The sequence below is a fragment of the Rhineura floridana genome, chromosome 13, assembly GCF_030035675.1.
Source record: "Rhineura floridana isolate rRhiFlo1 chromosome 13, rRhiFlo1.hap2, whole genome shotgun sequence".
Taxonomy (NCBI): domain Eukaryota; kingdom Metazoa; phylum Chordata; class Lepidosauria; order Squamata; family Rhineuridae; genus Rhineura; species Rhineura floridana.
The window spans coordinates 23,748,128-23,773,443 of record NC_084492.1 but is presented as its reverse complement, the minus strand read 5'-3'; the positions used below and the strand labels follow the sequence as shown (position 1 = coordinate 23,773,443).

Sequence of the window (25,316 nt, the reverse complement as noted above, 5' to 3'; positions counted from 1 at the left end):
CTTCAAAACAAGGCATTCAGGGGGCATCCCAAGGGTTGTGACAATGTTTCCGCTTGTGTACCCATGCCAAGTAGTGCCTTGCTGTCATCTTAACTCTGTGATATCTGTAATGTGATCTATGTTCCAACCGTGTGCTAACCTGTGGATTAACCGAGTCAAGAGTCCCAAGTCTGAATCTGTTGGTGGCAGTCGTGTAGTGGCAAATTCAGAAGTGCAGGGTCCCTTCATAAAAGCCATGCCCCCTCCCATTCTCTTTTTTTTCCTTCCTGGGTTGAGAATGAGATCCTTGTTAATGCTTTCTCCCACAACTAGGAACCAATAAGCATGAAAAGGCAGAATACTGGCTACTGATAAGAGTCTTCTCAGTGTCTGACTCACCTCCTTTCACTTTGATCCACTATAATTAGAAGGAAAGAACAAGGAAGTATGCGAGAAGACTCATCTCAGTGGCTAACACACTCTTCTTTCGTGCTGATTGGCTCATAGGATGCTGGAGACATGAAGACCCTGCTGAGACCCTGCTCCCAAAAAAGTAAGGGGTCTAAAACCCTGGAAGACTACACGCATGGTGGGTGGGAACCTGGACAGTTTCTTCTTTCTTTTAATATACATACTTTATAATGCTATTTCACTGTCTTTAAGTGGTTTTTTTAAAAAATTCTTTGCCTTTATAATGCATTGGCTTTTAAACACTTTTAAGACAACAGGCAGCGTCTATCCCTGCTTGAACTGAAGGTTGCTCAACTCTAAATAGTTTCTGATTAATGCTAAACGACAGGAGGTGAGAGAGTTCCTTTCACATGATATTAAAGGGTAGATATAAATATAGGAAAGCAAGCAACACTTAAAAACATAACGCATAAATCCTGCCCTTAATAATTACCACCTACATGTCAGCTTTCGGCTTTAAAGCTTTTGCATTTAAGCAGCAGTCCTCAAAGTAACCCTGTGAAATGAGCTAATTAACACCATCAGCCAGATGAGAAACTGAGGAACCGAGAGAGACAGAAAGATGGGCATCCTGAACATCAAAGGCTTTCTGTTGAATAAAAGAGCCTTGTGTTTAGGGACGGGGGACAGATGCAACTCAGTTTGCATTTAAAGGTGAATCTACTTAATTTGAACTTTCCAAAACAATATGTGAACCAAAACACAGCCATTCTCCACAATTTGAAATTCTCCAAACTTTGCAATGCAGTTCTCCAACTGAGAACTGTGTACAAAAATACATACACTGCAGTAAAATGTGCATAAAATGCATATATTAGTAGGAAAAACATACAAAAATGCCTTAGGGGAAACTACTTTGCAAAAATGTGCTTGTTGTGCAAAATTATATACTGTGTATATTTGGAGAACTTCACACTAAAACTCTGAAGAATTTTCTTGAGGACTTTTAACAATCTGATGTTGAAAAATGGAGAAAATGAAAAACGGAGAGAAACCGAATTTGACATATTCACCCATCCCTGTTTGAGAATTTCAATAAGAGAAGCCCCAGTAGAAAGTTCAGTGGCCAGACCAAGTCATTCTAGAAACTCAGCCACATTTCTCATAGAAGATGCTGGATTGGGTGATGACATGTGTATAGTTGAGGGTTTGGGGTTTTTTTAAGATAACTGCTGAAAGGCTTACTGAACTTTTTTCACAATACATTGAAAATTACATTACATTTTCATAACAGGGTGGTGAGTTCTCCCCCGCTGGAGATATCTCAGCAAAGGCTGAACTTCTGTCTCTTAAAGAATGGTCCAGCTCTGAGTTGGACTAAATGGCCTGCAGGGCCCTCTCCACCTCTATGGGTTGTATCCAATGTTAATAGACATGACTAAGATTCACTAATTTCAATGGGTCTACTCTACATAGGACTTAGTTGAATACCAGGGCTCTTTTCGGCACCTACTGAAGACCTTCCTCTTTCAAAAAGCCTTTTAAGTAGAGACCTTATCCCAGTCTGCATCTGGTTTGGAATTGTTTTCAAGATGTTTCTAACTTTTTTAAAATTACACATACGTTTTAAAGATTTTTTGTTTTAAGATATTTTAAAATGTTTTGTTCTTAAGATAGTTATAGTGTTTTATTATTTGTTTGCTGCCCTGGGCTCCTTCTGGTTGTCGGCCGTCTGGTTGTAGACTTCTATTTAAGTCAATAGTCATGACTCACTTAGGTCCATCAATTTCAATGGGTCAACTCTGAGTAAAACTTTGTGGAATACCACCCTAAGGGAAGTACTCAATGCTAGTCAGAGCAAACCCACTGAAATTAATGAACCTAAGTGAATCATGGACTAGTATTGAATACCACCCTATGATTCTACCAGGTAAGAATCATAGCATGAAGGAAATGCAGCAAGGGAGGGTCGCTAAAATAGGAAGGTTGGTGTACATTTTGCATTTTTAAAGCTAAACAAAGTCAGTTTGTTAGATGATTTTTGATCTATTGATTTTTGATCTATTGTCAAGTTGTCCCCCCTCACCACAAAGGAGGGGAGGGTCACAGGAAATTAGCAGGGAGTAGAGCGTAGGCCAGCTGTAGTCTGCCAGTCTGCAAACTCTCCCTATAAAAACTCTGGGAACCTTAAAGCACATACTCTGAAAGCAAATCTAAAGAGTTTTAACGTATGAAGGGACTGCATGCAAGGTAGAATTCTGATCATTATGAACTATCAGAAGAAAGCGCTCCAAGTCACAATCCACTGTTGGGAGCAGAATGAGCCCAAGAGAAAAAGGTAAATAAAAACTAAACCACTTACTAGAAGAACAGGTCACAACTTTAAATGGTTTTACCCCCATACGGAAAAACATCTATGGATTGTATTTCTTAAATCCTACTCAGAGTAGACCCATTGAAATTAATGAACCTAAGCAAGCCAACACCATTAACGTTAATAGGTATACTTTGAGTAGGCCTTAGCTGAATGCAACCTTTTGTACAGAAAACTACCCTCAGCACGTAGAAAATACTATACAGAAAACATAAGGCTGTATCCAACACTGTAAACAAATTTGTCTGCCCAGATGACTTAGGCAATGAAGCCAAGCCACATTCCAAATGCTTTTCAAATTCCAAATGCACATGGTAGCTTCACCAATCTGAATAACGGTGCAGATTTGTTTTTTGGCTTATTTGTTTTTAATCCAAAAAATGGTAATGGTACTTTCTAGGAAGAGTCTGTGCAGGACACACACACCACGTGTGCCTTTCCCCCAATCTCCTGAGTTACCCGAACAAGATCACACATTTTTAATTCTGCATTAATCCAGATTGGATCCATATTCATGGTCGTAACAGACATTAGAATCCCAGTCCCTGAGGGCATAAGAAGAGCCTGCTGGATCAGGCCAGTGGCCCATCTAACTCCAGCTTTCTGTTCTCACAGTGGCCAACCAGGTGATGCAATGGGAAGCTCACAAACAGGACCTGAGCACAATCCCCACCCCCAGAGAGTTTCCAGCAACTGGCATTCAGAAGCATATTGCCTTCAACTGTGGAGGCAGAGCATAGCCATTATGGCCTTTGATAGTTATCCTCCAGGCATTTGTCTAACCCTCCTTTCAAGCTATCCAGGTTCACTAAGAGGTTTGTGCTGAAAGCATGCAAAAATACACCTGTTTGCTGTCCCAGCAGAGAAATGAAGATGGTTCAGAGTCAGCCTAGTTAAGACTAAGGGGAAACCAAGACCAATGTGGTGCCTTCACTGGAAGCAGCAATGCCATCAGGAAAGGATTTTGTGGGGCGGATGATCTAGGGGCCCCATTCAGCAGAATGGTCCCAAAACTCAGCAGGACTGGCTTACCACATTTTGCAGCGAGTGAAATCATACACATTGCCATCTAAAGAGTCACCACCTATAAGATCATGAACCTAAGTGTTACCTAACTGCACCACTGCTTGGGTGAAAAAAAGTCCCCAGTTTTCTCAGCATCGACCCTAACCTCGCCCCCTCGTTGAGTCATCCACAGATATGGTAACGGTGCAGGTAGCTACTGCTGTAGAAATTCTGACAAGACACGCATAGAACTGCCCAGGCCCCAAAGATAAACAATGGAGGAAAGTGAATATACTGCCCTCTAGAGGCCTAAGAGAGAAGTAAGAAGAACAGAGAAATATTAAATAGTAACTAAGTGGGTGTGCATTAATCTCTCCACAGGGCTCGGACTTTTCAATGCACACTTGCTCTTGTAACCTGGGCTAAAGAAGTCTACATCATGTATTAAATACAAAAGAACTATGGTGCTAAATCGAACAATGAGAGTCAGGGTGATATAGTGGTTAGAGTGCTGCATTAGAACCTGGGAGAACAAGGTTCAAATCCCCACTCAGCCGTGGAGCTAGCTGGTTGAACTTGGGCCAGACACAGTCTCTCAGCCTAATCTACCACACAGGGTTGTTGTGATGATAAAATGGAGATGGAAGAGAACGGTGCATAGCACCTTGAGCTCCTTGGAGGAAAGGTGGGATATAAATGTAACAATAAACAAAGAGAAGTTCCCTAAGTTTGATCATGAAATTGCCGACAAGCCTTAGTTACTATTTTTAAAAGGTCTAGATAAAACACAGCTTAAGGGGGATAGGGAGAGACTGGTTAATAATATTCTTATGTCATGCCATTTTTGAGTTGGTTCACTGTCAAATTAAAAAGAGCCTCTGTTTTATGTTTTATCACTCCTAATAGCTTATTCATCTTTTTTCTGGTTTTGTCACTAATATTTTCATGTCTGCCTTTATCTTATTTTTAAATCTCATTTACATACATACAAGCAGCAAAAGGCAATCATGATAACAATAATACACAGTGCAGTATGGCTGAAAATGTTGACTCGGAACTTCAAGGGGCAGCTTGAAACTGATGCCCTGTCTTTGCTTTTATTTCATCTTAAAACAACCGTGCCATCACCATTTTTTAAAAAAAATGAAAAGAGAAGAAAAGAAATCCCACCCCAGAAAAGATTCTTCTTCCAAAAATAACATCTGCAAATAGTAGAGATCTAAAAGGAAAATAGTTTAGGGAAATCAAAACTTGCTTCACGTTATCTTCATCAGTACATTTAATACATAATATTGGGGGTTCTCAAGCTGTGGCCTATGGGCCGCAAGCTTCATTCGGGTGGCTCATGGTGCATCAGCGAAGAACGTTTACAATTTGAATTCTATGGAATTCAAACTGTAGTACAAATAAGAAATAAAAGAAGTGATACAAATGCAATTAAAGATAACTAGCACCATGCACTACAATTGCTACAACAGGCAGAAAAATATTTAAGTGGCTCACTGAGCCCCTCAGCAAGTGTGGTCTGGGGATGGGGGAGAATTTGGGAACCACTACATTATTTGGTATCTAAAATGCAAATATGGAGCTGCTGTATGTTGAGCCAGACAACTGGTCTATCAAGCTCAGTGCTACCTACACCGACTGTCAGCAACTGTCCAGGATTTACACAAGCAGCCTTTGGCAGTTGTGTCCAGAGAAGCCATGGATTGAACCTCGGCCAGTTTGCTTGCTCTACCACTGAGCTATCGCCCTTCCCAAGTTACTCTAGTTGTGAACATATCCAGCAAGATTTTATAGGAAGGTCTGCTCATTTTAAAAGAATTTGCAGAAAAGGTCAACCAAAATGTTTATTATTGCATTTATATCCCACCTTTCCTCCAAGGAGCTCAAGATGGTACACATGGTCCTCCCACCTCTCCCTTTGATCCTCACAACAACCCTGTGAGGTAGGTCAGGCTGAGAGGCAGTGACTGGCCCAATGTCACCCAGTGAGCTTCATGGCTGAGTAGGGATTTGAACCCTGGTCTCCCAGGTCCTACTCCAACACTCTAACCATCACACCACACAAATTATTGGGGAGGTAGAGCAATTTCCCTTTGAGGAAAAGTTATAGCATACAGAGTGCTTTAGTTTTGAGAAAAGGTGAGTAAGGGGAAGTGGTAAAAAATCAGGACAGACCAAAAGTACTTCTCCACATAGTGTATGGCTAAACTATGAAGACTGCTGCCAAGGTGGATGGTTTTAAAAGGGGATTAGTCAAATTTGTGGAGAATGAGGCTCTCAATAGCTATTCGTTATGATGGCTATGCACTACCGCCAATATCAGAAGCAGTTGTTGGAACATCAGCAAGCCAAAGCTACTGAGCTCATGCCTGCTTCAGGGCTTCCTATTGGCATCTCAGTGGCCATTGTGAGAACACAATGCTGGAACAAACAGGCCTCTGGTTTGATCCAGCAGGGTTAACTATATTCAGGGCCGGCACCAGGCATTACTAGGCCCTTGGGCACCAGCCTGCCTGGGTGCGCAGCTCCTGCCTGTTCCACCTACCTCTCCCGTCTCCTACTGCTGTACACACTGCTTACGCAGGGCTACCATCAACCAAGATGGCGACGGAAGCTTCTCTAAGGGGCTGATGTTCCCACCACCATCTTGGTTGATGGCATGCATGTGCGGTACACTACATGTAGGGGCATTAGCCCCTTAAAGAAGCCTGCACTGCCATCTTGGTTGATGGAAGCCCAGCATGCACAGATGAAAAAGACAGGAGAGGTAAGTGGAGTGAGCAAATGGGCAATCCGCAGCAGGGGAACACTACTCTCCCACCCATATGAGGGGCCTTTCAGGGGGCCCTCTGGGCCACAAGGGCCCTCAGTCAAGGCCCAACTTGGCCACCCTTTGGCGCCAGCCCTGACTAGATTTATGTTATTTATTCAATTAAGACATTTAAACACTGGAGCTAATCAAGAGGCAGCTGGACAGCCATATGTTGGGTATGCTCTAACCTGGATTCCTGCACTGAGCAGGGGGTTGGACTCAACGGCCTGCTAGGCCCCTTCCAACTCTACTAGTCTATGATTCAACATACTGCTCAATCATTTGCATTTCTAAGCAGCGTAACCAGTAATGTATTGGCAAATTCAAAAGTGCAGGATCCCTTCATGATAGTCACAGCCACACCCCTCCCCTTTTTTTTGCTGCTGGGTTAAGAATGAGACCCTTGTTAATGCCTTCTCCCACAATAACAGACATCCCTAGGAGACAATAAGCACGAAAGGGGAGAGGTGTTAGCTACTGAAAAGTGTCTTTTCAGTGACTGACTCACCTCTTTTCCCTCCGATTAGCTTCAGTCAGCAGGAAAGGACAAAGAAGCATGTTAGACGACTCTTCTCTGTGGCTAACAGACTCCCCTTTCATGCTGATTGGCTCATAGGATGCTAGAGACATACGGACCCTGCTGGGACCCTACTCACAAAAAAGTAAGGCGTCTAAGACCCCCTGAGACCCTGGACGACTACACCACTGGGTGTAACATTGCATTCTTAACTATCAGCACTCCAGGGGGTGGGGAGAGAAGTGTTCAGTGTGGAATAAAGGGTAAGACAGGGGTTCCCCAACTGTGGTCTGTAGACCACCAGTGGTCCACGAGCTTCATTCAGGTAGTCCATGGCACGTACACATTAAATGCTTATATTGATTTTAACTTGTATTTCTTTTGTTTCTTATTTCATATTTCATTGTATTACAATGGAGTGCAAATTGTGATACAATAAAATACAATGTAAAAATATGAGAAGCAATATAGACAAAATTAAAAGCCATACACTATCTAGCACACTGCATTATGATTTCTACAACATGCAGGGGAAAAAATCATTCAATTGGTCTCCCAAGACCGTGAGCAATTTTCAAGTACTCCATGGGGGGAAAATAGTTTGGGAACCACTGGTATATGGTATAATATATATATATTAAAGTTAGGGATGCAATCCAACCAAATCTGAGTGATTTATGTTTCTGTTGATTTGAAAATAAGTGAGACTGAAGCACATGTTTATTTCCTCCTCTGAAATCAATGGAAGAGAAGTACATTCCCTTGAGAGGATCATGTCCTCTATCATTTTTCATTAGAAATCCAAGGATATGTTTTATACGAGCATTGAAGGAGGAATTTATAGAACCACTGATTGCACTGAAAATTATCTCCATGTGATGCCATGTACTGATGCTTTGGTCTAACCCAGCCTTTGCCAACCAGTGTGCCTCCAGATGTTGTTGGACCACAACTCCTATCTTTCCTGACCATTGGCAATGCTGGCTGAGGCTGATGGGAGTTGTGGTCCAACAACATCTGGAGGCACACCGGTTGGGAAAGGCTGGTCTAAGCACTGCCTGATAGAAGTGCACTTTCAGTTTACACTGAGAAGGTATGAGGTGGCAATAGAATAGTTATAAACTTTTTATTATTACATGTAGTATTTATGATATGGCTGGCAGCTGATTGTTAAGGTACTCTGTAGGATATAGGACCCAAACACATTGCATGGCAATTTACTGAATTTCACTGTAACCTAATCCATTTTCACACTTGTGGAATGTATAAACATTCTATATTTCCTTTACCAACATTTCAAAACCAACTATTAATTCGGTTTCCAACAGTAAAATAAGATTCTGATATACTGAATAAAGTACTCTTGCAAGAGAAAAGCAAAAATAAATAAATAAACCACATTTTAGGATATATTTATCACATAATAGATGGATGTTATATGAAATAGAAAGGAACAGATCATTTTACTCTTTACTGTGCAATAACCCCACTAACTTCGGTATACACCAACACAATTTGTTGCTAATAGACCTCTGATGCTAAGGAACACAATATTTCTATTGGATCTTAAGTGGTCAAGTTTGCACAATGCTGTCATTTACAAACATGGGCTTGTTAAGCATGATAATTCCTTCCACTTGAACATTTTACACAGTTATGATCACCATAAATGCATCTCTAAAAACTTTGACGACGTAAGCTTATCATCTACATTAGCTCAATACAAATTAAGCTAATAAACCTGAACAAAAGTGTTGCTTTGTTTATTCTTAAAAAGACAGCACCTCAGTAGTATGCTGCTGGTTACGGTATGAAATTTTATTTATTTATTATTTGATTTATATCCCGCCCTTCCTCCCAGCAGGAGCCCAGTGATAAAATTAGCATTTGAATAGCCAAGTGGAGAGAAATTGATTCTAGATTTTGTAGCCATCTAATAATAGATAGTGTATTATCTTTATTTTGCAGATAAATAAATTGGGCTGTATCCAATTAGGTGCATAAGAAGCTTCCTTATAAAGAGCCGGACTTTTGGCCAATTGAGGTCAATATCCCCTGTGCTAACTGTCAGCAGCGCTCCAGGATTTCAGACAGGGTTCTCTCCTAGCTTTACCTGGGGAAGCCAAGGATTGAACCTGGGGCCTTCCTCATCAAAGCAGTTGCTTTACCATTTAGTTATGGCCCTTCTTAAAGAAAACCCAATGAAATCAATGGATCTAAGTTAGACATGTTCATTAATTTCAATGGGTCTACTCTAAGTATAATTGACATACAACCTATTATGATTTTGCAGAATCATCACCAGAAGGCCCCTTAATCAGTCAAGGCAACTGTGTAGCGCAAGAGTAACTCTGAAAAGATCAATGAGAATTCCCTCTTCTCATCCAAAGGATTGTAATTGCTAGGTTTGCTAGTTCCGAGCCAAAGAGGAGGTTTACTAGTCTGGGTATGTACAAAAGGCAGTAGTGCAGGTTTTTGTCTTACAAGTAGGGTTGGGGGGAAAATTCTGTTCAGTTCCCGGTTCAAGCCGAATCTATCAAATTCATACTTTTCAAAACAATATGAGAATCAAAACACAGCCATCTTTCAAGACGTGCACTTATCCGAACTTTTTGATGCACTTCTCCTCCCAAAGGATGTTTACAAAAATCCATTTATTAGGGAAAGTGTACATAAAAATGAATATATGAGTAAAAATAACATACACAAATGTATTACATTAGGAGAAACTGCTTGCAAAAATGTGTACATTAGTCAAAACTGCATGCAAAAAATGTCTGTGTTAGGAGAAATTTGGACTAAAATGCTAACGAATTTTCATGAAGAATTTTTAAAAAAAGAATCGCAAATTGCTGCAGAGATGTGAAGAACTGAATTTAAGATTGAGGGGGAAAATGGGAAACTGAAAAAATCAAAATTGTCATATCCTTCTATCACTACTTGCAAGTCAAAGATAGACAAGGTGAGCTGGAAGGAAAAATAAGTGGCAGAAAGAGACCTCACACATCTTCCAAATATCCTGCCGTGTTTCCTGCATGCTTACGTGCAGAAGAAGAAAACATTTTCCAAGATGAGCAGTGTGAATGAATTGAGCCCATAATATATGAGTACTCCTTTTCAAAAAATTAACAAACCAGTGAAATATATCATGTAGCATATCATGCAAATCCTTTATTTGTAGGCTGAAGTGCAATAAAAGAGTTTCTATCTGTACTGTTTAATGAATGCAACTGCTGCATTCTATGGAAATGGGGATAGCGTTATTCTTCTATGCATATGAATTTTGGATATAAAGTAAGCCAGTAATTTTGAAACCTAAGAACATGGCTGCATTTCGTATTGAGATGGCATAAAACAGGAGGAAAGGCCTATGAAGTCATCTGTAATGAAGAGGAAAAAAGCAAATCCGTGTACTTTTTGCAGCACATCCGTGTTCTTCTGTGTGCACAACCCAGCTTGTATGACTCAAACACTCAGTCTGGTCTTTATGATTAAGCACTACCTAGCATTAAAATAAATTGCAAACCAAAGTTGTCCTTTTGGAACTTTGTGTTCTTATTTATGGTGAAAGGACTGAGGACTTTTTCCTAAAGAAAATATCACTCATTACTTGGCAGGTTTTGGGAAGTAATGGGACTTGTTTCCACAGAAGTATTCTTTCTTTTTAGAGTTCAACATAGCTATGCATGTGTGCATGAATGCACACAAGCAGCAGTATGGTATAATGGTTAGACTATTGTACTACAATCTAGGAGACATGGGGATATATTCCCATAGATGAGTTGGGGGCCAGTCACCATTTCTCAACCTACACTACCTCAGTGGGTTGTTGTGACAATAAAATGGGACAGGAGAAAACCGTGCACTCCACCTTCAGCTTCTTGAAGGGAAGGTGAGATATAAATGTAATAATAAATAAATAACATTTGTTGAAGGTAGAGAAATCGTGACATTTTCTGACCATCACGTGGTCATATTTTCATGAATATTCTCTGACCCCCACACTGAGACTTTTGCATATTCTTGCCTTCACACATGTTAAGTTTTAGAATGCAATAAGCATTTTTCAGACTTTGTTTACATTTTGTCTAAAGTGGTGAGATTACTGCTACCTCTGTGGATGTCCCCACACTGTTCCAGGTAAGGTCTCTTTCATCCACATATTTAGGGTGGATCACATGACTATTCATTATTCTATCAAGATACCTTCTAATAGGTTTTGTAACATTAGCATGGTACATAATTGCAAAAATCTGCCCTCAGCTCACGGGCGGAAGATGTAAACGTTACTCCCAAGGTTTATTGATTTAAAGATTTTTAGTCCACCTAACTTAATTAGTAAATATATCAGAACAATATACAACACAATAGTAATAAATAAGATAAAATGAACAGAAGGCAGAACAGCAGCATAAAAATTAAATGAGAATGCACAAATAAAAACTATTTGATCTGCTGGTCCACACTGAAGGCCTGGGCAAACAGAAACATCTTTGCTTGGGCATCAAAGCTGGTATCAAGCAAGGCTCTCTAGGAAAGGCATTACATCAGTGAGATGCCGTGACCAAAAAGGCATTCTCGCTCATGTCACACAGAACCCCACCTGATTTCATATGGTGTGGGAAGGATTGCTTCAAAGGATGAATGTAGTGGTGCTTAGGGCAAGGATAGTTGCTCCTGAGATAACCATGAAGGCAACAATAACCATGTCAACTTCAGGTAACATAAATAGGGCCTCAGAAACTGGAGGGATTCTGTTTAAGGTTGGTGTGGGTACCCTTTGGCACACCAGATGTTGCTGAACTACAATGCCCATTAACCCCAGGAAGCATAGCCAAAGGCCAGGGGTGATATGAGTTATTCAGCAGCTTCTGAAGAGGCAAAGGTTCCCCACTCCTGGACTACAGCTACCACTAGCCAGAGGACTTCCAAGTCCAACGCTCCTTAAGTAGGATATTGGTTGCAACTCTGGACTCTTGACTGAAGAAAATGAAGTGATTTCAGGATGTCAGACAAGGCTCTTGTTTAGTCTTACCGGTTTTTGAGACAGTCTTGTGAGGTAAGGCAGAGCGCAAACATTGTGGGCTGGTTGGGCGAGGACTGCAAGAGGTAGCATGCATGGTGGAGATATTTAATTTGGGTCATATGTAAAAGTGAATCTACTTAATGTACACAAACTGAAAAACAGGCATCCTTCGAAATGTACACTTCTCTGAATTTTGCATTGCCATTCTCCAGCCAAGTCATGTGTGCAAACATGCATGTACTAAAGAGTGCCTACAGATGCACATGTTCATGAAAATAATACACAAACATACTTTATATTAGGGAAAATTGCTTGGCAGAATTTTGTATATTCGCCAAAACTGCATACAAAAAATGTTTATATTGAGATGCAAAGAGGGGAAAGTAAGCTCCAAAGCTTAGAGCTACTGCACCTCTTCACAATACAGTTGCTGGTAGCAAACCCCAACACAGCTGTTAACAGTCACATCTACATTGGATTATGCAGCCTCACTCTCACTACTGTGCTTGCTGTTTCTCCCTTTTAATCTTCTGCATTCTGACACATTAGACCAGCCTTTCCCAGCCAGTGTGCCTCCAGATGTTGTTGGACCACAACTCCCATCAGCCTCAGCCAGCATTGCCAATGGCTGAGGCTGATGGGAGTTGTGGTCCAACAACATCTGGGGGCATACCAGTTGGGAAAGGCTGCATTAGACCCATGTAGTATTTCCCTTAAACGTTCATCCTCTGGTTTGCTCTGCAAAAAGGTGTGTGTGTTCTTGTACACAAAACAAGGTACCATCATTTTCAGTCTCCATCTGGAGACCTCATTTTTTTCCAATATGCAAAATGTGCACTGAGAATGGGAATTGTTATTTTACCATTTCTCAAGGGCTTGCTAGATTGCAATAATCAGCAACTCAAGAGAGTGACTGGAACAGGAATAAAAATTCACCTTTGTTCCTATAAGCAGAAGCTAATTTGCACCAAAAGCAACCCAGACTAATAGAAATTGCTGATAGTGGTCCAGTGCAGATGTTCTAAAACTGAAGTACAAGGTGTGAGGTCCACAGGCTGAAAGGGACAGCACACAGTTTCTTGGGGAGTGGGGCCGCACTCCTAGCCCCATTTGGGCACAGGGCATGCCAACTGGCCCTGCCTCAAGTTATCCATGCAATAACATTGTTACTTGCAGTAAAGAGGCCTACGCATGTGAGCTTCCATGTGATCCAGACACCAGTGTGATTGGGCATCTTAAATGCGTCAAGGTTTATATGCAAGCACCTGCTGGTGAAAAGGTTCCTTTTCTGCAGACAACCACACAAATGCAAAGGAGTTGATGACATTTGCTGAATGGGTTCTGCACTTCGGGGAAGGGCCATGGCTTGGTGATGGAGTACATGTTTTGGATGCACAAACATTCCAGGTTCAGTCCCCAACATCTCTACGTATGGCTGGGAGAGACCCAGCAGAGCCTCTGCCAGCCATTGTAGACAATATTGAGCTAGAGGGACCAGTGGTCTTCCCTAGGATAAGGCAGCTTCCTATGCTCCTATATCCTCATGGCTCTGCCCCACAAAGAAAGAACTGCATTTACACCATTAGGTCCTCTTATTTGTCCCAAGAGTCTTATTTATTAACTGAGGCAGTCTTCCCACATAAGCAGGTCCCATCCCTAACCTTTTGACATTCATCGTGCCTTGTGTAAAAAGTAGGTTTTTGGACACATATCCAGATCCCTCCATTGTTACAGGTCCTGGATTCTGTACACACATGGGGAGTGCATGCATAGGCTCTGTCCACAAGGTATGATGAATGCATGGAGTGGGTGGCAAACCTTGCAGCCATGAATCTGCCCCCCTCCTCCATGCATGCATTGTACTTAGATCTAGCACATCTGTACAGTGCTCAAGAGAACCCCATTTGCACAGCTGAACTACATAAGTACTTGGACCCCAAAGGCTGACTTGGATCTCCAAATTATCTAGGGATGCCACTATCCTGCAGATGACCCGAGCCCCCATTTTCAGAACTGTGGCAATGAAGTGGGGAGGGGGGCTGCTTTCTAACTTGGTCACTCTATCTGTCCAGTAAGTAGGGGTGATTAACTACTTCAGAAAGCTATTTCAAATTGTTAGGTTAAGAAGAGACTCCCTGGTTCTGGCTGGTGGCCCGTGTAGTCCAGCATCCTGTTATCACAGGGGCCAAGCCTGCAAGTAGCACCTGAGTGCCACAGTGCTCACCCCACATGTGATACCCAGCATCTGGTATTCAGAGACACACTGCCTCCAGCAGTGGAAGTAGAACACAGTCTCATGGCTATTAGCTACTAATCATTCTATCTTCTGGGGATTTGTCTAATCCCCTTTTAAAGCAATCCAAGTTGGTGACCATCACACCCTCTTATGGGTCTGAACAGTTAAGCAATTGCAAGAGTACTAAACTGATTGGATGGAATCTTCAGTCTAGTAAAAATGGAAATGGACTGCCTTCAAGTCATTTCCGACTTATGGCGACCCTGTGAATAGGGATTTCATGGTAAGTGGTATTCAGAGGGGGTTTACCATTGCCTCCCTCTGAGGCTGAGAGGCAGTGACTGGCCCGAGGTCACCCAGTGAGCTTCACAGCTGTGTGAGGATTCAAACCCTGGTTTCCCAGGTTGTAGTCCAGCACCTTAACCACTACACCACATTGGCTCTCTAGTAAATGCACCCATTTTTAACTTAAGTTATTAACAATAATATTTATATCAATAACTTCCTGATGACTTGTAAAGTAAAATACAAACCATATGAAATATCCAGTTAAACCAATTAACAGTGAAATACTATGTATGTCTACTTAAAGTAAGTCCTATTGAATTCAGTATTGAATATCTTACACCTATGTAAGCATTTAGAGGATTGCAGTCTAACAGAGCAATCCTAACTATAAGAAGCCAACGTAACATAAGTTTAAGATTATTATTATTTTAAAAAATGATTTCTATAAATGGCATAGCAGGTTTTATTAGGGGGAAAGCTAGATAAAACAAAACTCATAAGAAACATAGTATCTGCAACAAAAGATTGTATCCAACACTAGTTCGGCTCAGGGTAAAGCCACTGAACATAGGTTGTATTCAATTAAGTCCTACTTGAATCCCACCATTAGTAAGGTTCATTAACTTCAACGGGTCTACTCTGAGTTGGGTTACAATGGCCCATTGGCTACATTGGCTTCAGTGAGTAGACCCACTGTCTTTTAACTTTAATGGCTTTACTCTGAATAGGACTAGCATTGAATATTACCATGTCCATAGCATCTCTTCTCCCACCCAGTGGGAGTAAAAGCAATTGAGAGGGAGGAGGGAATGGCACATAGGGAAAGAGCTAAGAAGTCCCTCTCCCCTCCATTGAACTGCCAACATTGGACTTCTAGCTGTAGTCCCAGTAGCTGCAATATAATATATATATGTAATATATGCAGAGCTGCCCCTAGGCACCGGGAAGCGGGGCAGTTGCCCCGGGCCCCACACTTTGGGGGGGCCACGCTTGGCAATGAGAAGCTGGGCTGTGGCAGGGTTTTTTCTCTTCAGCCATGCAGTCTCATCAGCCGCTTCCCGCTCTTGGGGAATCTCCCACTCTTTGGCTGCATGCCTGAGCGTTTTTTCCCCTCTCCGCTCATCAGCTGTGAAGCGGGTGTGCGTGCGGCACCTAGCTAGCTAATTTTAGGCGGGAGGTTTGAATCCCCTGCCTGAGTGGCTTCCCTGTGCTGCCTGCCACCCACTCATCAGCTGTGCAGCGCGTTTACAGGCAGCGCTTGCCGGCTTATTCTAGGCGGGAGGTTTGAAAGAGAGAATGTGGGGGGGACCCAACTATGCTTTTGCCCTGGGCCCCGCACAGGCTTACAGGCCTGAATATATGTAATGTGAGCTTCTCCATCCTCCATTCCAAATCCGAGCCGAATACATCACTATTTGCTTTGTGTAAGGCTAGCTACACACTCACTTCCAAAGTCTAATCCCTAGCACAGTATTATATTACGCACAATTCTGTTGCACATATGTAAGCTTCTGAGTAATGTCTGCAAATCTCAGAGTCTTCCACCAAGTGATCTGATGTCACCCGTTATTTTAATGGATGCTTCTTTTCTTTTCTTAAATGAAACTGACTCTTGTTCTGGAACATCACAGTCCCACAACGGATGCCCTTTCTTTTGGAACAAAACAATTCCATAGAACATCGTGGAGCAGAAACCACAATCTCCTTCATTTTTAAAATTTGGATCTTGCTGAGGCAAAGTAATTTATGACAACTCCTGTTTGCCACCACCAAACATTGAGACGCTGTCAGCTCTTATAGGGGTTACCTTTCTGATACGTCATTTCCATGTCAAAATTGGAGTGGGGAATGGGGGACATTCTGATAGAAATGTGCGGCAGAAACTTTTTTCTTCTTCAACTATTATTTTTATAGCACTGCTTTTTTTAAAAAAAAGTTTGTCCTTCCAAATTCAGATATCAAAGGTCACAAGATGCATGGAAATATGGTGAAATACATTGAGAAAAGCATAACCTCACCATGGCCACAAGCATGCTAGGTAGGTTTAGGAAAACGATTTGTTCACCCTCAGCCACTCCATTTGCAATAAGGGTACAATAAAACTGACTACCCTTCAGGGCAGTTAAGGATACCCAAAATAATGTATATGATGCAATTTCAACACTTGAAAAACACTATATAAATATAAAGGCTAACAGTGTAATCCAAACTGTAGAAAGCCAGTGTAATTTACACCATCCTAAATTAAACCACAGTGAACTACCCTGTTCCAAATTCCTTTCATGAGCAGGGCTACCACCAGCTGAGCTGGCCCCCAAGCCTGGCAGTGGGAAAACATGGCTTTAAAATAGAGTTTGACTGATGCCACCCTTTTTGCCACTGTAACTTCCATTGGGTTGCTAGGTCATGTGGCCAAGCTGAAAGGAATGTGGAATAGAGGTAAGTCTCCCCTGCCCCATCCCACTCCGCCACACTTCCAGAATGCTCCTTTTTCAGGACTTACCCCAGTCTCGGCTGAGCCAGCTTTGGCTGAGCCAGAATGGGGGATTTATACTAGTGTATCTCTGGCTGAGCTGGGATGGGGGACTTCAACCACCTGAGTCCAGGCTTAGCCAGAGATCTGCCTATTCCAAACCAGACTCATCCTGGTGGATCTTGAGTTTGGATTGCTCCCTAAGAGAGTTGGGGCAACTCTCTTCAGGTGTAGCTCAGCCCCAACTGATGCAAGTCCAGCTGGCAATTCCAGCTGGCAATATGGGTGCAACTTTGTACCAAGAGCAAGTGGGGCCTTCAGTGTGTCCCTGAGTACTTTGTTCAGGTGAGATTTCATATTTATGTGTTACAGCTAAAGCCACAATGAATGCAGACCATGTCAGAACCATCCAATGCATTTGGCTCTGCTCTAGGCTCTTCAGCAAAGAGAGTCCTTGATAAACACAGACAACAAAGTAAGTTTCACACACACTGACACACTCTTCTGTATTAATGGAACAATGAGAGGCACAACTGTAAGGGATCTCAGGGGTCAACATGATGTTCAGTACAATTCATGATCTATTCCTGGCAGATACTCATCTAACAAAACATATTCTGATGGCAACCAGTGATTTTTTTATTTTATTTTATTACTTTGAGCACAATTTGCAAGGGAGAATAAAAACATTTAATCACCGGAACTAACTCACAACACAGACAAATAACTTGAAATTGCTATTAAATCATTCCAGCATGATGCGTAGGAAACAGGGATAGTGCTTGCAGTTCTTCGACTCCTAAAATTTAACGCTGTCGCCCAATTAAGAAATGGTAATTTATTAATCCCCCAAATTGTCTGTTTGATTAAATGTGCATAAATTTGCACAAGAGTAAAAACAGCACTTCTAAAATAAAAAGCATACTTTATTTTTAGACATGCACAGGCCTGCCATAGCAAACATCCTGTTGGAAGAGGCTTTTTCCTCATATGGCAGAGAAAAGGGGAAATGCCTCTCTTATGATGGTTTCTGCAATCCACAATTTTGGTAAACATTTGTATTTAAAAAATCAGATTTTTTTTAAAAAAAATGCTGGGTGATTAATCAGGAGTACCTTTTGTCAGTTAAAAGTTCTTTTTTTAAAAAAAACTTGATTAAATGTTGCTGTCTACCAAGATTCACCTGTGTTTCTTTCCTAAGATTTTACTAAGCCTGTTCCCTTGCAGATGTGCTCTAGAAGAAAAGTATAGTGTCAGTGACAGAAAAGGGGGGGAGAATGAAGGGGGCAACAAAATTATTCATACATTCAGAGGTTTGGAAGGATCCCAAAGATCATGAAGACCAGTCCCATAGCTTACAAAAAAATCCTTCTGTTATTAACCTCCTAATGCAGAGTATAGACCCATCACAAATGACTGCAGTTGCCAACACGCAATGAAAATGGTGCCAGTAGTTCAGAATGCTCCACATGATTCAAGTAAGTTAGCCAAGCCATATACCTATGAAGCATAATTTCCACAGGTCTCAAGAACACAATTTTTGAGCTTTCTATCTTTTGCCATTGTGTAAGTAATGGATCATACCCCCCCCGCCACCGCCCCTTGCAGCATGGCTTAAGTTTTCACAAGTTTTGTGTTTCCTCCTTAGGCTCAGATTTACCTCTTTCCCTCTATTGTCATGTTCCAGAAATCATCCTCGATTCAACAGCTCAATTAGCCTTTCTCTTTTAAAGCAAAGGTGCCAATTCCTGCTAAAAATATTTCAGTTGGAGCTCATCCTAGCTGCTCTGTTCTTAAGGTCTAGGATACAAAACCAGCAGTTTTGGAAGTCAAGTCCAGATGTATTTTTTTTCTTTCCCCGCCCTTTGAACTCTACTGAAAATGCAGGGAATCAAAGACAACCCCCCCAAACACTCTTGAACTCCACCAGCTTAAAAGGGAAGATATTAATAATATAAGGTTTCTAATACTTCATATTTATGGAGTGCTTGGAACACAGCTTCTCATACATTATCACAACAATCCTTACACAGGGTCAGCTCCAGGTAGGGATGGACAGATCTGTTAATTTCCATTCTCTCATTTTTCCATTCTTAAATTTGGTTCTCCACATTTCTGCAGCAATTTGTGGGAAAAAATTCTCATGAAAATTATTTAGCATTTTAGTGCAAATGTTTCCTAATAAGCATATTTTTGTATGTGGCTTTGAGTAATGGACACATTTTTGCAAACAATTTCTCCTAATATAATGCATTCCTGACATTTATTTTCACTAATATATTCATCTTATGCATACTTTCCCCTAATCTATGCATTTTTGTAAACATTGATTGGTTGGTGAACCGCATTGCAAAATTCGAATAAGTGCAAATTTCAAAGGATGGCTGTGTTTCGGTTCTCATATTGTTCCAGAAACCATGAATTTGATGAATTGGGCTTGAAATGTGAATCAGATTTCTCCCTCATCCTTAGCTCCAGGGTGGGTTTGAGGGGTCCTTGGCAATGTGCCCTTTAGTGGATCCTCTACTAGGTTGGCAGGCTCTCCCTGGCAAATAGCAAGCAAGCATCAGCGGGAATGCTCCAATTCAGTGAGAACCTGGCTAGGTGTGGGGGACATGCCATTTTAATTCCTACACCTCAGACGGATGTTACATCAAGGGCACTGTGGGAATTAAAAATGGGGCTTCCCCACACCCAGGCACTGAAGCACTAGGGCTTAGAGCAGGCAGGTATCAGCAGCCAAAGGATGGCACTGCCATTCTTGTCCTTATGTCAGCTTGTATGAACCCTACCTAGTACTAAGATCCTCAACAGAGGGCGTGAGTAACCATGCCTTCTGAAGTGAAGTCAGTGGCTACTATATATAGTGACTGTTTGGTAGTGGCCCCTCAGTTATGAAATATCCTTCTCTTATATGTTTCCCCGGCAGCAAACTTGATAAGCTATCTCTAGATGAAAGGATAATATACACAGAGAGAGTATTTTGTTTTCCAGCACTTTCCACAGTTTTATAAATTAGTTTTCAGTTGGTTCCTGAGGAACTGCTGCTAGGGATTGGTTTAACATCTCTTAACTGTTGCTTTAAACGCTTGCTGCCAGCCACTTTGAAAATATTTTATTGAAGAGGCAGGGCTTTTTAAATAAATGTTTTTTAAATAAATACAAAAACAGCCCTGCAAGGTAAGCCACTATTATTTTGCAGATCCAGGGGCTGAGCGCACATGGAATGTTAAATCATAGTGCAGTTCGGTAAGCCAATAACAAAACCATAACAAATCATAGTTAATAAAGCATAGCTAAGGTGCTGAATTTACACATCACATTAAACCGTGGTTTAAGTAAACCTTAATATAATATGGGTTAGCGTTATGTGCAAAAAGGCTAATGGCTTTGTAAAGGCCAGCTACTGAGTTCACAGGTGAAAGTTCAACTGGGGACCAACATTCTTAGCTATTGCACTATAACAGAATTTTTTCTTTCTCTCTCTCTCTCTCTCTCTCTCTCTCTCGCATGACCTCTCCTCCTACTTTGCTTACCTTTTTGATGGGAGAGCTAACATAACTCAGATAGCTGCTAGTGGGAAAGGGAGGGGGCAGCTGCACTGAAAAGCTGAGCCAGAACTCCAGAGTTTCATGAAAGCTTCAGGAGACCCCCTTCTTGCTCTGACTTACCCACACATTCCACCCGCTGCTAGTGAAGATAGTAAAGCTGAAAGAAGCTTAGTGCAAGTAGAGGGGAGATATGTGACAGAAAGTTAGAAGTCCATGTCAAGCCTTTCAGGCAAACAATAAATATTACTTCTGCTCATAATCAGACTTTTCTCCGTCGTCGTCTTTGAATGTTGAACCTTTTTCAATTAATTAAAAACTATGTGCTGCAGAGTGCATATTTTATCAGCCCTCAGCTGCTTAAGTGTCGAGAAAAAGACCAGGCAGTTTTTCTTTCTTTCTTTCTGTCTTTTTTTTTCTTTCTTTCCAGGCAACCCAGAGCAAGTACTTGCAAGGGTCATATCTTTTTAATTATCTTTTCTCTCTTTGATTAATTATTCCGTCTGACAATAGCGTGTTTCTAATGCTATTCACCTGCCTTTGATGATTGACAACTTTTCTGTCTGATTCAAAGCAAACAGCTGCTGCCATGATTGCCTAGCAACCAGGATGTGATGGATGAGCCCCAAAGATGGATGGCTGCAATAAATCATGTCTCCAGCTATAAAACTGAAAAAAGAGGGATAAGAATAAAAGCGAACCAAAAAAAAAAAACCCACACAAAACAAAACAAGGTTTCTTCCCATGAGTGCTCTCAGCTCCTTCCCAATTACACCTGAAATGGACTTGGTGTCTATTAATAGCAAAGTTTTCTAATCAGGAAGAAGGCGATGATGCCATTTGTATCAAGGTGTGTTTACAATTGTTCCAGCAAATTGGTGCTTGTTCCTTCAATTACCTACTATGCAAGAGAAAGGATATTAGAAGTTTTTCACCTTCTTCTCTGCAAGGCTTCCTTGGAAACAACATTACACTTCTGGCGTTGGGCCTTGAATGATAGGTCCATACGCATCTGATCCTTTCTTTGGCACTCACAAAGCAACGGCCTTACATCTCACCTGGGAAACTTCCCTAACTTCAGTTCACAAGTTATGCAGTTCCTGGCCTAAATGCCACCTTGTCAACCTTCCAGCGAGAGCTTGTGACTAGCCTTCAGATACAACCCCCGAGTATGATGTGCAATCGCATCTGTCTGCATTACCTGCCCGCCAGCCATCTCATCTCCCTGTCCGCAAGCAGAACAACGGTCTTGTATACAAGGCAAGAATTCTTCTCAGGGATGCCTTGTCGGCTGCTCTTTTTTTAAAAAAAAACTGATCTGTGCTCTGTGTGCTGGTATGTTCACGTGGCCTTTTAAATAACCATCACCATAACCATCACCACCAACCATCAACTACCAAATCTTAAAAGTGCTTGGGGATTGAGAATGTGGAGGGACATGGGTGGGCGAGGGGCAGAGGAGAACTCAGAAGTAGGCTTCCAGCTACATGATTATGGGAAAGGCATGGAAGAAAGTGGCATGACCATTTGTAGATAGACAGATAGACAGATAGATGTACATACAAACAGATGGCCAGATTCAAACTTCCTTTTTTTCAACAGTGTATGTGCACATGAGAATACCCTTGGTGCCAGGGAATCCTGGCAACTCATGCTATTGCTGCTATGTTCCTTTTCCAAGGCTGAACTCATGGTGGGTTTCCCCCACTCCCCAAAAGAAAGCCAGAATTGTTGCAGCAAACCAGAGTTGTTGCTGAGAGAAGCAACAAGCACAGTGGCACAACCTTCAGGCTTTAAAAGGAGGGAATGGGTGGGCAAAGGGATGAAAATGCATGTTGGATGGAACACTTCTGTTCCTAGGCAGGTTGAAATGTGCTTGCCAGTCTCCTTTCCTGCACAACCACCCATCAATGCAAAAGCCAAATGCAAGCAGCTTTAAAACTGTGTTTCTGTCTTTCACACATGCATACCAACAGTGGAAGAGAGGATCAAAAGCACTTTTAAGTATCATGTGTAAAATAGGTCTAACTAGACGCGACAACAGCACGACCCATGTTTTAAAAGACAGGTCACACCGCCAAATTTGTTGAAAGCAGGGAGTGGGGGAAAAGCCCTTTTAGAAGGAGAAAGGAATTGTGGAGAGAAAAGTACCCAGTCCTCCACTCACTTTACAACTGTTCCACACAACCATTACCCTAACCCAGAGATCGTGCCACCATCATGGCTAGTTAGACTCTAAAAGACACGAAATTTGTAGAATGAATTAAATCTGCTAGCAACTGGTTTGCACATCACATCAAACCATAGTTAAAAACACACTATCGTTTAATATGAACACACAGCGTGCTGGTGCACATTGCTGAAATATCCCTGTTGTGCTTCTGCCCTGCTCCTACTGTGCTGCTGGTAAACAAGTCAGAATCTGGCTTGACATTATGTCCAGACCCAGGCTCATGGCTGCTTTACGTCCAGACCCGCGCTCATGGCTGCTTTCTTTCTAAACAAACCGTAAGCGGTAACCAAGATTTGCCTTTAGCTTACTGATCATGGTTTCTTTAGAAAATGTATATCCCATTTAACATTTTTGGCAAAAGTCCCTGAATTTATAAAATACAATTTAAAAAAAGAAGAAGAATGCAACAATTACATTTACAGTCCATCATTTAAAATTGCAAGCCGGCACCTGCACAGGATAACCCTCTCAAACCCCCAAACAGGTTTGCATAAACAACTGAATTTTAACTATGGTTTAAAGTGGCATGCAAACTGGACCAGTGGTTTTCCAAAATGTAGGTGACAATCCCAGAAGAACTAGAGAGAGACTAATAAACACCAATAGCCACCTATACATAGTTGTAACACATACATAAGAACATAAGAACAGAAGAAGAGCCTGCTGGCTCAGGCCAGTGGCCCATCCAGTCCAGCATCCTGTCCTCACAGTGGCCAACCAGGTGCCTGGGGGAAGCCCGCAAGCAGGACCCGAGTGCAAGAACACTCTCCCCTCCTGAGGCTTCCGGCAACTGGTTTTCAGAAGCATGCTGCCTCTGACTAGGGTGGCAGAGCACAGCCATCATGGCTAGTAGCCATTGATAGCCCTGTCCTCCATGAATTTGTCTAATCTTCTTTTAAAGCCGTCCAAGCTGGTGGCCATTCCTGCATCTTGTGGGAGCAAATTCCATAGTTGAACTATGCGCTGAGTAAAGAAGTACTTCCTTTTGTCTGTCCTGAATCTTCCACATGGGCCAGAAAGGTATGGAAAGTGGGACACATAATATTTTGGGAGCACATAAAACATTCATCTGGGATTGTCAACATTCACATGTGAATATTGACATTCACCAAAGTATGGACATTCACGCATATATGACTAAGTAATACAAAACTCACTTCTGCCAACTTAGATATGTTTCTTACTATCACTTATCATAATCCATTAATCATTAATACAGGGCTGGGGAAAATGTGTGTGAGTGTGTGTTATGAGCCTTCAAGTTGATTACGACTTATGGTGACCCTATGAATCATCGACCTCCAGTAGCATCTGTTGTAAACAACCACCCTGTTCAGATCTTGTAAGTTCAGGTCTGTAGCTTCCTTTGTGGAATCAATCCATCTCTTGTTTGGCCTTTCTCTTTTCCTACTCCCTTCTGGTTTTCCCAGCGTTATTGTCTTTTCTAGTGAATCATGTCTTCTCATTATGTGTCCAAAGTATGATAACCTCGGTTTCATCATTTTAGCTTCTAGAGATTGGTTTAATTTGTTCTAACACCCAATTATTTATCTTTTTCACGGTCCATGGTATCAGCAAAGCTCTCCTCCAACACCACATTTCATAAATCCATTAAAACAGGGATGGGAAACATGTGACAACTCACATCATCCCTCACTCTCATTGCATGCTGACTGGGACTGATGGGAGTTGGAGTCCATCAATATCTGCAGAGCTACAGGTTTCCCATCCCTCCATTAAATATGCAAAGGAGGAAATTCCCAGTACCATTCTGTTCTGTTACAAGTGTGATGCCCTATTTTCAGAGCGTACATTCCTGAATGCTACCAAGAATCCCCCTCATCCAATCGAAGGATGGTCCAAACAAGTAAGGTGGCAGCAGAGGGGAAATCACACCCAATGCATGTGTGGTTTGAGCACAGCATATTATGATGAAGTGAAGTTAGTGTCCTAAATTTATAAATAACAGGGGGGTTATCATCAGCTATGCAAAGAAGTCAAATAACAAGGTCAAAACTGGGGTGATTCAGGGGTCCCCCTCCCTCCCGAGTCAAAGTGCAATGTCAAAAAAACCCTCTGAGTCTAATCAGGGCTTCCACAAAGCCACAGAGCATGCTGTGACTCTGTATTTTTTGTACAGAATAGCTGTTGCTTCCATATATCTCTGTTTCTCTAGGGTAATGGGCTTTGAAAGAAGTGAGGCTGTCCAAAATGTTGCCTATGGAGCACTGAAGAGCTCTGAATATTTTGTTGTTGCTGCTGTCGTTAAGCACAGCAGCAGATATTTTTTTAAAAAAAAAATTAAAATGATCCTTTAAGGGTTTTTTTTTAAAAAATATCCTACATTACCCTATCTTTTTTTTTTTAAAAAAAAGCAAAGAATACCTGAGATCTTCAGAACTCCACAG

The 25,316-nt window shown here is 41.7% G+C and overlaps 1 protein-coding gene across 3 annotated transcripts in view; it reads right to left on the bottom strand.

The window, feature by feature from the left end:
- TSHZ3 (teashirt zinc finger homeobox 3) overlaps positions 1-25,316 on the bottom strand; it is a 144,211-nt gene that overhangs the window by 104,018 nt on the left and 14,877 nt on the right. The window contains exon 1 of one of the 3 annotated variants that reach the window (XM_061593974.1): positions 20,664-20,725. The exons of the other annotated variants lie outside the window; for them this stretch is intronic. The gene's annotated coding sequence lies outside the window, so the exon portion shown is untranslated. Of the gene's footprint in view, positions 1-20,663; positions 20,726-25,316 lie in introns of those variants that run through there. 3 annotated transcript variants of the gene reach the window in all.